Genomic DNA, 12,395 nt, shown 5'->3' with positions numbered 1-12,395 from the left:
CAGCAGACCTCCCTTGGGCTGGGCCTCCTGCAGCCGCTGCTGCAGCCGCCCGGGAGTGCGGAGCCGCAGCCCAGGGCAGGTAGCAGCGACAGGACAGACGTCTTAAGAGCCTCTAGTAAGACTTGACCTCACTTCAGTTTAGCTCTTCACCTGGAGCGCACATCGGAAGTGGACACTCCAGCCAGACTAATTTTAGCATTTTCTGTCTGCTAGAGGCCCCTTCAAAACCCCGCAAGCCCGCTGCGCTGCGCTCCCACGCACGCTGCCCCGGGGCGGCTGCGGTGCCACCGCAGTAGCACAGCTTCTGCTCCAGTACTCAGCAGAACTGAAACTGGAGTTTTCCTTACCCATCTTTTTCTCAGTGAGGAGCTTGGAGGGGGCTATATGAGAGAACAGAAAAACATGTTGCCAGCTGTTTAAAAAAAACAAACAAACCACCCCACAAAACAACTTTCCCATGAGGCTTCTGATGACTGTCAGAGGCCAAGAAATATATTACCTGAAGTCACCAGACAGACTCTATCTGATGTATTTGGTAATGGCATCAGGAAAAGGCAGCAGAACACCTACGCAGCACCTACCAAGGAAGGCTGCTCAGACTGACCCTGCTCCTTCCTTGCCCCAAATCCAAGTTCCCCATAGACTTGCAAGCAGTTTAAGCCTCTGTTGAAAATTTTTCAACAGCAACTTGTGTTTCTCTAACAGAAATGTTTGTGGAGAGCGTTGCAGTCTGAGATTTTTCCATGTATGCATATCTATTTGAGAAGTACTCCAGCATGGTCTTTGGATCCATCAGCTGTCTGTGGGAACAGATGTAAAGGAAGCACTTACATCTGAAATGGAAATCCCCAACTCCTCCCACACATTTTCCAAGGAGACCAAGCAGTGCTCTAGTTGGTTGACTGCATGCACTCTCGCAGTCAAAAACTGACAGCAAATGGCACCTAATTTGCCATAAGCTGATAGACTTCACAAATGCACTTTATGTATAAAGACTAAATATAAATCCCAGTGCTATATTGAAACTGGATATCGCCCAAAAGTCAGGAGTCTAGTTCTTGGCTTTAAATATCACTGGGAAATATAAAGGGATCCTTTTAGTTAATAGTGATTATTCTTCAGTCTATCATTAACAGCAACTGCACACACTTTGATAGATGGGTTGAGAAGCAGCTTTGTGTTGTTCTTTTTTTTTTAATTGCTGATTCCATGACTAGTTGCCAAACTTTTCTTATTACTGATAATTAGATCCTGTTAGTCTAGCATCTGCTTCTACTCCAGCACCCAGTGCAGAGGGCTCCTCATGCATGAGGGCATCTGTATCTAGGACAGGAGCGGTATCTGAGGAGACTTCCCAAAAATTTGAGTGGGCAGGAACTGCTGCCTGCGCTGGGGGTGGGGGGGGGAGAGACTTTCTTTGCCTCCTTGGTCTGAACCAATTTTAATAAGATGACCTTTGCAGAACACCAAACTGCTCATCTTTCCAGCATATATAACAACATATATGCATGTGCTGGTTTTGGCTGGGATAGAGTTAATTTTCTTCATATTAGCTAATGTGGGGCTATGTTTTGGATTTGTGCTGAAAACAGTGTTGATAACATGGGGATGTGTTAGTTGTTGCTGAGCAGTGCTTACACAGAGTCAAGGCCTTTTCTGCTTCTCGCCCCACCAGCAAGCAGGCTGGAAGAAGTTGGGAGGGGACACAGCTGGGACAGCTGACCCCGGCTGACCAAAGGATCCCATACCATATGACATCATGCTGAGCATATAAAGCTGGGGGAAGAAGAAAGAAGCGGCGGACATTTGGAGTGACGGCATTTGTCTTCCCAAGTCACCGTTACGTGGGATGGAGCCCTGCTTTCCTGGAGATGGCCAAACACCTGCCTGTCAGTGGGAAGCAGTGAACGCATTCCTTGTTTTGCTTTGCTTGCGTGCACAGCTTTTGCTTTACCTATTAAACCGTCTTTAGCTCGACCCATGAGTTTTCTCACTTTTACCCTTCCGATTCTCTCCTCCATCCCACCAGGGGGGAGCAAGCAAGCAGCTGTGTGGGGCTTAGTTGCTGGCTGGGGTTAAACCACAACAATGCAATAAAGTTATTGGCAATGGCAACATTTAGGTTTCCTGCTGATAAACATAGAATGGCTTAAGGTATATTTTTGCACTTAGGACATGTCCATCAGGGTATGACAAAGAAAGCTGGGGCACAGAGGAGCCTTTCTCAAAATTCTTATCAGTTGATTCACACTTTTGTAAAATAAAGACTCTGCTGATGTCTCCTCAGGGCATAAGAAATGTTTACAAAATACCTATTACACACAGGGATTACAAACAACTTGGATATTTATTTTCATATCTAAAATTGATAAAATCTCTGAAAATTTAAAACGTTAATTTCACAAAACCTCAGTTTTGCAATTCCTTTGTTCTAACGGACAATGGTAAACAATGTTCCAGTGACCTCCAGTGGGGACCAGGGGAAAATACACCCATCCTCTGCTTGGTGTAACAGAACTCTTTTTGTTTGCAAAACCTGGAGCAACGACAGTTGGGCTGAGATGCCCCTGCAGAGGCTGCTGAGTTTTATTGCCTGATGAACAAGCAGGCCAAGGGTTCAAATTATATCCTCCTCAGCATTTTTCTCCAAATAAGTTCAAACTAACCTTCATATCCTTCTACCATGTGGACAACTCAGGTGAAAGTCTTCACTGTTCTGACAACAGGACAGGGGGTGGGAAGTCACATGGAGACCTTGCTGCTCTCTAAGCCTGGGTTCATGTCTTCATGGGACACAGGAAACACAAGAACTCAACATGAGCCAACATGCATGGAAAGCATGTGAAACAGCTGGATGCTTGGTGCCAGGAGCAAAGCAGCATTAACTCCTTTCAGCTCAAGAGCATTAATCTACTGGAAATAGGGATACTTTATTTGTAAATAAGTTCATCATTATGGTCTAAGTTCAGAATTCTTCAACTTGTGCATGCTGATATAGCATCTTCAGTCGTTTTACCCTACATTTTTAGTATCTCAAGAAATACAAGCCATGAGAAGTCTACAAAGACATTCAAGACACCCCTTGAATCTCTCCAGTGAGGATGGGTTATCTGCGCCAAAGTCACAGAATATGTGTGGTCTGCAGAGCAAAGATCACCTCCATCAGCAGCCGCCGTTGTAAGGTTGTGCCTTATCTTGTACGAAGCAGCCTGAGCCCAACGAAAACAAAAACGCTGCAGAGTGGTTCACCCTCTCTCCTGTCAACACATGTCAAGGTCTCTTACATCAGTCTCATTACCTGGTTATCTCACTAATGACTTCTGGAGGCAGGCATCAACTGAAACACTTTTAGTCTAAGATTAATCCCCTCCCCTTCTTTTGTTATTGGGGGCCAGGGAAGAAAAGGAAGAGGGTAATTTTTAAAGCAGAAGTCCTTCTTATCACCATCTGGCCCTGATGAATATGGGAAGAACTCTGTTGCTACTTCAATAAATCCAGTATTACAAGGTAGAACAGATAGCAGGAGGAACGCATCAGTCATCAACAGAAAAGCCTCTGCTAAACTCAGTGGAATGACCTTCAAATTAAAAAGAAATAGTAATAGAAGGGGAAAACCTGTGTCACATAATACATACTCTGGCCCTGATTCAGAAGCCATTTGCCATTTGGAAAGTCAACAGGACTAAAGATATTAAAAGTCTCCTGATCTCGCCTTCCCATAGTCACCATCCAGGCCTAAGACCTGCAGCAAAGCTTACCTACAAGTGGATGACCTGGGCCACCATTCCTTTTAATGCACCTATAGAAACGTACTGCAACTTCTGCAGCTTGTTGTTCTTGGAGAGACAAAATACCCGCAGGCTATCACTGGTTGTGCTAACTCAGATGGGCTCCAGCAGTCACATACCCATGCTAGGACCCGCAGCATGCTATTTTCCAAGTCATCCCCCAAAACAGAACAGCACATACAGAAAACTCTTCCCAAAAGGATTCACCTCACACCATTTCTTCCTGATAGCGCAAGAAAAATAATTGTGTATTTTGCCTGTTTCGTTGTATAATGAAAGAACGAACATTTCCATAAGAAATCATTTAATGTCCCAAAGCATCATTCCTCATTGAAATGAAACTTTGCAGAAGGGCAATTCTTCATCATGGAAAACACACTAACACTAGTGCAGGGTCTCTATTTGCTACTGTCTGCACAATATTAACGTAGAAAATAATATATTGGCTTGAATCAATACTTCCCCAACTTCTCCATCCATCAGCTCCCCCTTCATTTGATAAAAGTCCTTCCATGTCACATTCTCCCAGACTGATGAGATCACAGCGCCTCTTTCCAGCATGAGTGATGGTGTGTAGATGTATAATTGCTCAATAAATCACACCCTCTGGATCAAAGATCGGAGATCCTCTGGGTGCCAAGGAGGCACACCAAACATCATAAAATACAATAAGTTAATTAATTACAGCAAGATTTTTACCACCTTTAGACAGGTTGAGTATTACTTGTCACATACAGATATCCTGAAAGATTCAGCCAAAACCACCTCACTGCAGAATTGGGGCCTGAAAGTATAAACATTTCAGGGTAAGGACTGCAGAAGCAGTGTGTGCAAAGGCTCCAACACACCCTACTGCAACACAGAATCCCAAGAGCTACACCGAAGACTGAAGCATCACTGTTACTCCATGCGCACACAGTGACTGCTGTAGGCCTTCAAGCAGGGCTTCCAGCTGGTAGAGAGGACTGCCTGCATCTCAGGAATTTCATCACATGAACCACAGCAACAGATTGGGCAAGGCCAGGGAGAACAGGTCTGCAAAAGGTAAATCTTGTCCAGTATCTGATTTCTATTAATTGCCACAAGTACCTGCTTGAAGTGACCCTTTCCCTGCTGTAACCTCCCTGCACGCAGCCCTGGAGCAAGCTGGGATTCCCAAGGTGCCTCTTCCTTTCTGCTGACCCTCACACATGAGCTGCTCAGCATCCCGGCACTACGGAAACAAGTGTTCTGGTGTGCCACAGTGGTGGAAAAAAATGTTTCTGGCTGCTGTCTAGCGGACCTGATGCAGGTGCTGTGGGCAGCAGTCACATCACTGGGGCCCTGCTGGCCTCAGGTCACAGGAGTCTGCAGGAATAGGTGCTGATAAGGTGCGTGCTGTGTGCCAGCACCCCATAAAGCTTCTAACCACAGCAGCAAGGCTGTTTAGAAAACACAGGAATTGAAAGATCATATTTCATAGCCACAAGGTGTAGGCATTATTTCAAGTATTTCTGATAGAATTTGATACCATCAAAGCTTGAAGGAATTAAGACCTTCCTGGCAGTCCCCACCCTTGGCCCAAGCGCAAGCCATGCGTCTCCGTATGCTCCAACTCAGACTCGCACCAACAAGCACGTTCACCCAAGCAAGCAAAGCCACAATCTGCTAACTTGAGCTCAGGAAGAACAGTAGCGCCCAGAACCCTCTGTTTTACAGGCACCTGATTCCACAACCTTTAATCCTTTCTGTCAGCCCTGCAAGATCAGGTATTAACATCTCTGTAACCTCTTGTACTAATTAAGATAGCAGATCTTTGGTATTCACCACTACGCTGGCTTCAAAGCCAAGCACTGACAGGTTGCTGAAGTGTTTGTGCACTTCAGTGGGTGGCCCTCGTAAAACAGAAATTATAATGAACAGGAAGCTTTAATAGAAGAATGCAGTCATTACAAAGTGACTGGAACTAAAAAACCTGAGCTAAGCTTTGGAAATGAACAGGTGGGAAGCTTGGTGCTATGGAAAGTAGCCACTGTTCCCAAACGCTCTGCATGCACTCGGTAGAGACCTGGACACTCTGTCCAGGAGCTGTCCTTTCTACAAGGCCACATTTAAATGGCCCCAGACCTTTTGCTTCTCTAAAGTCTGCATCATATTACAACCAACCTTAACAGCAGCAATGGCTTCCAGTAGACTCTGGAAAGAGAAGCCAAAGCAGTTCAAGGTAAACGCACAAGCAGGGAGTCCGTCTTCTCTGAGCTAAAGTGATTTTTAGAAGCAATTAAAACATTGGGGATGTGTCTGCATGTCTCAATATCTAGCTCATTTCTTCATGAGTCGAGCCCAGAGTTTTGCAGCAGCGAGAGGTTTTTCCACTCCAACAAGATCACCAGCTCGTCTCCTGTCAGTGACCCCTCCTTGCCCACACACCTGAACTGGGCTGCACAGGCAGGAGCTGAACTCCCCCAGCACAGCCCAAGGCTTTGGGATTGAGACAACACGAACCAGGTCAGGAAGATTTGACCCAGCTGTAGATGAGGTCTGAGCTTCAGGCACAGCCCAGGATACAGGATTGAATAAAGTTTAAATCCTGAAAGCTGCTTAAGGCTTAGTATTGCTATTTTTTGCTTGTCTGTAGCCAGACATACTGTACTGATGAGAGACAGCACTTTCTGAACTTGCTGTTTGAGATACCAGAGTTACAGGGAAAGGGACCTATAAACGATGCTTTCTACATAAATATCAGCAACTCTCTGCACGAGCAGCGTGGGACAGACAGGATACAGCTGAGACGAGAAGAAACAAGAAGTACATTAAACCAGCACTAACTAGAATGACTCAGGATCTCACTGAACAAAGAGAAACATCATTGCTTCGCAGCTTCTTTGCTTATATAAAAGTAGTTTAGTAAACAGGCTCCCGCCTGACAGCCCCAAGACCAAGCACAAAAGCAAAGAGTTCCCAACTTCAGCCCTTCTCCAGCTTTAAGCAGAAAAGTTTGTAAACATGAAAAACATTACGATTTAGAGAAAAACAATCCTCTCTTCCTCTAATTACTCACACCAACAAAAAAGTCCAAGCAAATTTCTTCAGACTTCCCTAACCACACGTTATATCTAAGTCATGTAGCAACCAAACACTCAGAGATAATAAAACAAGCAAGACAACAAAAAAGAAAAAGAACAAACCAACCCCAAATACCTTTTTTTTTTTGCTCAGGTTTTTCAGTCTTTCAAGGCCCTGAACCTCCATTTTGCTTTTGCTACCCTACCACAGGCCTTGCTAAACAGGGTTTGCTGCACATGTGCCGGTGCAGCCTCGTCACCCAATGCAATTCACCCGGGGCTGTGGGGCTGCATCGCCGTCACCTGCCGGGCCGCAGCCAGGCCACCCCGCCCCGCAGCAGCTGGTTTCCATACAGCGGATTTGGCCATAGAGGTTGGATCTTTGTGCCTGCTGTCCCTGCTCTGCCCTTGGCAAAGATGTAGAATTTTTAAAAAAAACACAAAAAAAACCCACAAAACAAACAAACAAACACAACTTGCAGGAAAAAAATCATTCAGTTGGCAATTTCACTTCTTTTTCTAAACATCGCTACTGGATTTCACTTCATGCTCGTCTCTCCTAACTTAACAGCATAGTTGGCCAACTTAACCTTTGAAGAGGTTTTTTTTTATTGATCAAGTGTTACACAGACATTTACATTTCTTGGAGGGAGGAAGAGGCAGGGAAGAAAATTAAATTACTTTGCTTAGTGATCTTAATTATCTCAAATAATTACCTTCAGTCAATTCTCAAACAAGAACTCTCCGGAGAACAGTGTATTTTAGTTTGGCTAAAGGGAAAGGAAATGAGTCCAAAGGAGTACATTTTATAACTTATTTAGATATACCTAATTAACCATCTGAGTGAGGAATCCAATCAAAGCTTCTCCATTACACTTAATTATTAAAAGCAATTTAGAGGGGAAAAACCAAAATGAGGGGTCTAAGAGAGCTCTCTATGACTCAAAGGATAATTTTAGCAAAGAACCGAACAAATAGATGAAAGGAGACAAGAAGTAAGATACTTTTAATAAAAGCGATTCATTTTCTAGCCAGGCCCCAATAGAGAGACTTGGTAACTCTCATATTTTGTATACAGCTCTATGCTGGAAGGAGCACAAAGATTTTTAGGCTCCCCAGAAACGCGCAGAGCTTCAATAAGACCTTTTCGGTGGAACGCAAGGGAGGCGCTTTGTTCTCCATGCAGCAGTGACTGACAGCTTGCAGAGACGTTGGCCGATTAAAAGAAACGATCCCTGTTATATTCATTACGGAAAGCATTAAGAAGTCCTGCGAAGAGTTTTCGCATGGATTTGTGCCTCCAAAGGCGTACCTCCCAGCCCAGAGAGGGAGAAAGCAAGATTGCTGCTGAATGCTTGTGGTAATGACTGAGAATGGGACTTAGCGTTGTTTGTTTAGCCGAAAGCCAATGGCTAGATGTTTGCAGCTTGGGGCGGTGAGCCTCTCTGCAGAGCCACGAGCAAGGAAGCAGGCGCCGGGGGCTGGCGGAGGTGCTGTGTGTCACCCCACCTGAGCAGAGCCTTGTTCCCAGCAGCACGCCTCTTTCCTCGCTCTGCTTTACCTTTTCACAAATTCGTAAGGCAGAGGACAATATTACTTTATTTATATGTAAATATGTTTAGCAGGAGTAAGCCCTTCCAAATATGTAGTAGACTCCAGCACAGCAGGATATTCTAATTGATGCAAAAATTCTCTGTCTGCATCCCTGTGCCGGAGCGGCTCTCTCGCCGTCCCATCGCCTTTCCCCTGCGCAGGAAGGGGCTGTGCTTGGGATAGCACGGGGCGCTGGGAGGGGTTCGCGGCTGGGCTCCAGCCAGCCGCTGGCCACGGGACCGTTTTTAATCCAGAGGGTTTATCAGACTAGCAAGGCCAACAGCCCAGTCCACCGCCAACACACCTAATGTCTCATACAAATAATGGCAGTGGTAGGTTCAAAAGTCTGAAAAGCACAGAGGACGGATAAATTTATCTTTCTTCCTTTATTTTCCTTCTAAATTTCAAGTAAGTTCTTGGTGTCTATGGCTCTCCTCGTTCAGACAAAAGAATGAGAAGGTTTGTATATAACTTGCTTTCCCAGGAAAAATTGCATGCACAGGATCATGCAAACAGGGGCAATGTGCCTGCCTTAAGGCCATTTGACCCATTTATGTATCTTCTGTCAGATTTGTGGAGACTAAGACTAAGGCTGAAGACAACCTTACACACTCATCCTGCCCTTACTGATGTGGCACTAATCTCTGCTGGTTTCCTTTCTGTAAAATAAAATCAGTAACTCGCTGCTAAGCGTGCCAGTTAATAGTTATAAGATACTCTAGGTCCCCTAGATGAAGGGTAAAACATTGGTTTTATGCAGCCAGGATAGTTCCTCATCACAGGTAGTTTCTCTCCTGAATTTGCTTGTACAGAGAAGTTCAGCCTAGCTTGTTAGCCCCCAAGGTAATTCAAGGACTTAAAAGCAGGATACTGTTTAAGGGTTCAATCAAAGCAAACAAAATGCTAAAAATAAATTGGCATCCCATCTGTTGCCAGGCAGGGAATTTAGTCTCAACAGTCGGGGGACGGGATGAAAGGCTGTAATAAACACCTTGAAATGGGTATCTGAGAAATTCTGTGGCCTCAGGAAAATGGTCTGATTTTCTCCTCCTTCTCTTGCACAAAAAGTTTTTAAATTTATTTTTCCTAAGGGAGAGAAGTGAGCGTAGGCCTCTGCAGCATGGGGAGGGAAGCAAACAAATATCGAGTCTCAAAGATTAATAATGTTCAAATGCGCTATTGCTGAAACGTGATTTCCTTGGCAGAATGTGAAGCACGGGGGGGTTGTGATCCGAGCACAGTGCCAGCCCAGCCCGCTGGACCGTACCTGCTCCCGGCGAGCCGTATGGCAAGCAGCGGGCTGAAATCTTATTCCTAAGCATCCTGGGAAACTATCCCACATTCTGCTCTCTCCCGACGGCAAAAGCCATTCTGTAGCAAAGCCTTTGCTCAAGTAGTAAATATTTTGCAAATCAAGAGTATGCTGACCGACTATAATATCCGTTATTGCTGCAGCAGAACACGCGGGCCCTGGGACAGTCCCTCTCCCCAGGAGGAGGCAGAGAGCAGCAGCACCCTGCATACGCTTCAGCTGAAAGGAACCCAGAGAGTGGATTGCAGAGAATGGTCACTATCTGCTAAAGGTGGATCCAAAATACATTAAAAAGACAACGAAGAGGAAAGGGCAGCAATTAGAGGTCATCTAAAGCAAACCGTGTCATCCTGCCAACTGCAGTGACAAGTGCAGCTGCTCAGCAGGACCGAACGCGGGTCAAAGCCGCGCCTCCCGTGTCCCGCCTGTGACTGGTGCACCCCAGTGCTGGTCGAATCGCTCATTTGAGCTTAATAAATCAGATATGAAGTGTTTTGTGCTGAATGAGAGCACAAAGTAAAAACAGGATGAATAAATAGCTTTCATATTAGTGAGATGCCTGGACATATCATCTTGGGATAGCTCTGCAAATTCATTACTAAGTTCTGGAAACTATCTTCCTTTTGGCAAGTGTCCCTCTTGTCCCCCGAGGAGCTGGCATCCACATCCTCCAGGATGCTCACTGTTTGGCTCCTTACACTGGCAGCGATCTGCACTAATAGATCATGTGTGATTAGATATATTTTTTTAAGCCGAGTAGGAAGGCAATAGAAAATAATAAGGAGAAAATGCTTTGCTAGGAAGTATCTGGTACACTGGTCTTTGCCATTCATCTGCTTTTCTATTAATTATCTGCAGAAAATAACAACGTTTTAATTCAGTGAAACACCATGTGAGAATGATTCCAAGTCTGCATTTGCATCTACAGAAGCCTTTCTCTTCCAGAAGGACCACCTTTTCTGAAGAAGCCCGATTTTCCTGGCTCTGAATCCCATGCCCCCTTCCAGCTCCCATCCTGTCTGGTTTTACACTGTAACTCAAGAGAAGGCAGCACTGATCAAATCACCCACATGCACACAAGAAATAAAGAATTTGGCACAGTAACCATGAAGCTTTCATATCAAATCCACCTTCACCTTGTGTGGCGGTAGCTCTGGTGTGCCGTCACCATCTCATACTTAAAGTCTCTTTGTGATTTCCCCCCATATCCTTGTGAGAGATGCTTAAAGCTTTTGCCGTGATTTGAGCTGTGAGATTATTATGAACCAGAAGCTTGAAATGAAACTTTAAGATGTAAAACGATAAGGATCACAGCCAAGAAACCTATTTACCAAGCAAAACCAAAGCAGCTGTTTAAACTCAGGAGAACCTGACAGACCGAGATCAGCGGAGCTTAAAACATACAGACTGCTTTAAGCAGAAAGAGGAAAAGTACTAAGTCCTCTCCATGCTGTCTAGAGCTGTTTGTGAGTGTACGGGTGGTGGTAAGCAGGACGTGCGTCTCCTCACAGCGTGTTGGAGCTCTGCATGCCAGCACGGGAGTCCCAAGCAGCATCTCGCATAGAAACACCACTTTCATTCCTCATTTTGTTCCTTGTAAGGCAGCCTCAGGGCAGTTTCTCTTTTACATCTTGCACATTGGTAGGGATGCTCAGAATACCCTGCATTCCTCTCTGCCAATGCCAACCTGAAAATGGACACCTGACAGCTATTTCTAGTTCTTCGCAGTATAAATAATGAATGGTTTCATACTGGGAGGAATCAAATGGCACCAGATGACTCTCGTAATAAATCAGGAGAAAGGCAGGTGGTCTCTTGTCTGGCATCTCAAAGCTGACATGCAGCTTTATGAGGAGGGAGGTGGCTCTGGTACAAAATCCATCAATATAAATCTCAGATGTTAGCAGCTATAACACTTTTCACGCCAGTTTTAAGCGTTGTCATAATTCTGGTCTTATATGAAAAATCCTTGGCAAAGGGCTGGGCTAAAAAACGCACCTGCACCACTCTAACTTTGGGGTTTATGTTCATCTCTCTATCCTACATCATTGCCATTCATTGGGGGACAACTTCCTTGCTGCCAATTTCACTAAAAAATTGGATATTTGGGAGTGGGAAAAATGGACCTAAAAATCACCTTCTTCCACTTGGCCGCCTAGGTAGCTTGACTCGCTTTTAGACCTTAATAATAAATAATCATTTTCACTACATTGATATCTAAGCACCTCTCTCATCGCTGCCATGCAGTCCACAGGGTCTGTACGTGTGCACCCATGCAGGCCAAGGGGACCCGTGGGGTGCTGGAGAGGGGACACCCCCACGGCAGGCACTGTGTTTTTGCGATTGTGTGAGGAGCAGGGACTGCGTGTTTGGAAACCGTGCCTGCCTGAAACAACTGCGACAAGGGCTTAGCTAACTAAAGGCTGCAAACAGGGGGTGTGCTCGTCTGTCTGCCGACAGCCAGCACCTCCCCGGGCACATCGGCTCTATTCCCTCGCCACCTTCCGTGGTTTTCCTCCCCGGCATGCAAAATCCCAGGGACATTCAGCACATATTTGAGTAATTTATCCATTTCTTTACTCAGCTATTCTAGCCTTATTCTCTAACATGCTTAGAAAATTTTTACTTCTAGTGGGGAAAAAAAAAAATATTATGTCA

The sequence above is a fragment of the Pelecanus crispus genome, chromosome 17 (genome assembly GCF_030463565.1).
Source record: "Pelecanus crispus isolate bPelCri1 chromosome 17, bPelCri1.pri, whole genome shotgun sequence".
NCBI lineage: Eukaryota > Metazoa > Chordata > Aves > Pelecaniformes > Pelecanidae > Pelecanus > Pelecanus crispus.
This window is presented reverse-complemented; position numbering follows the sequence as displayed.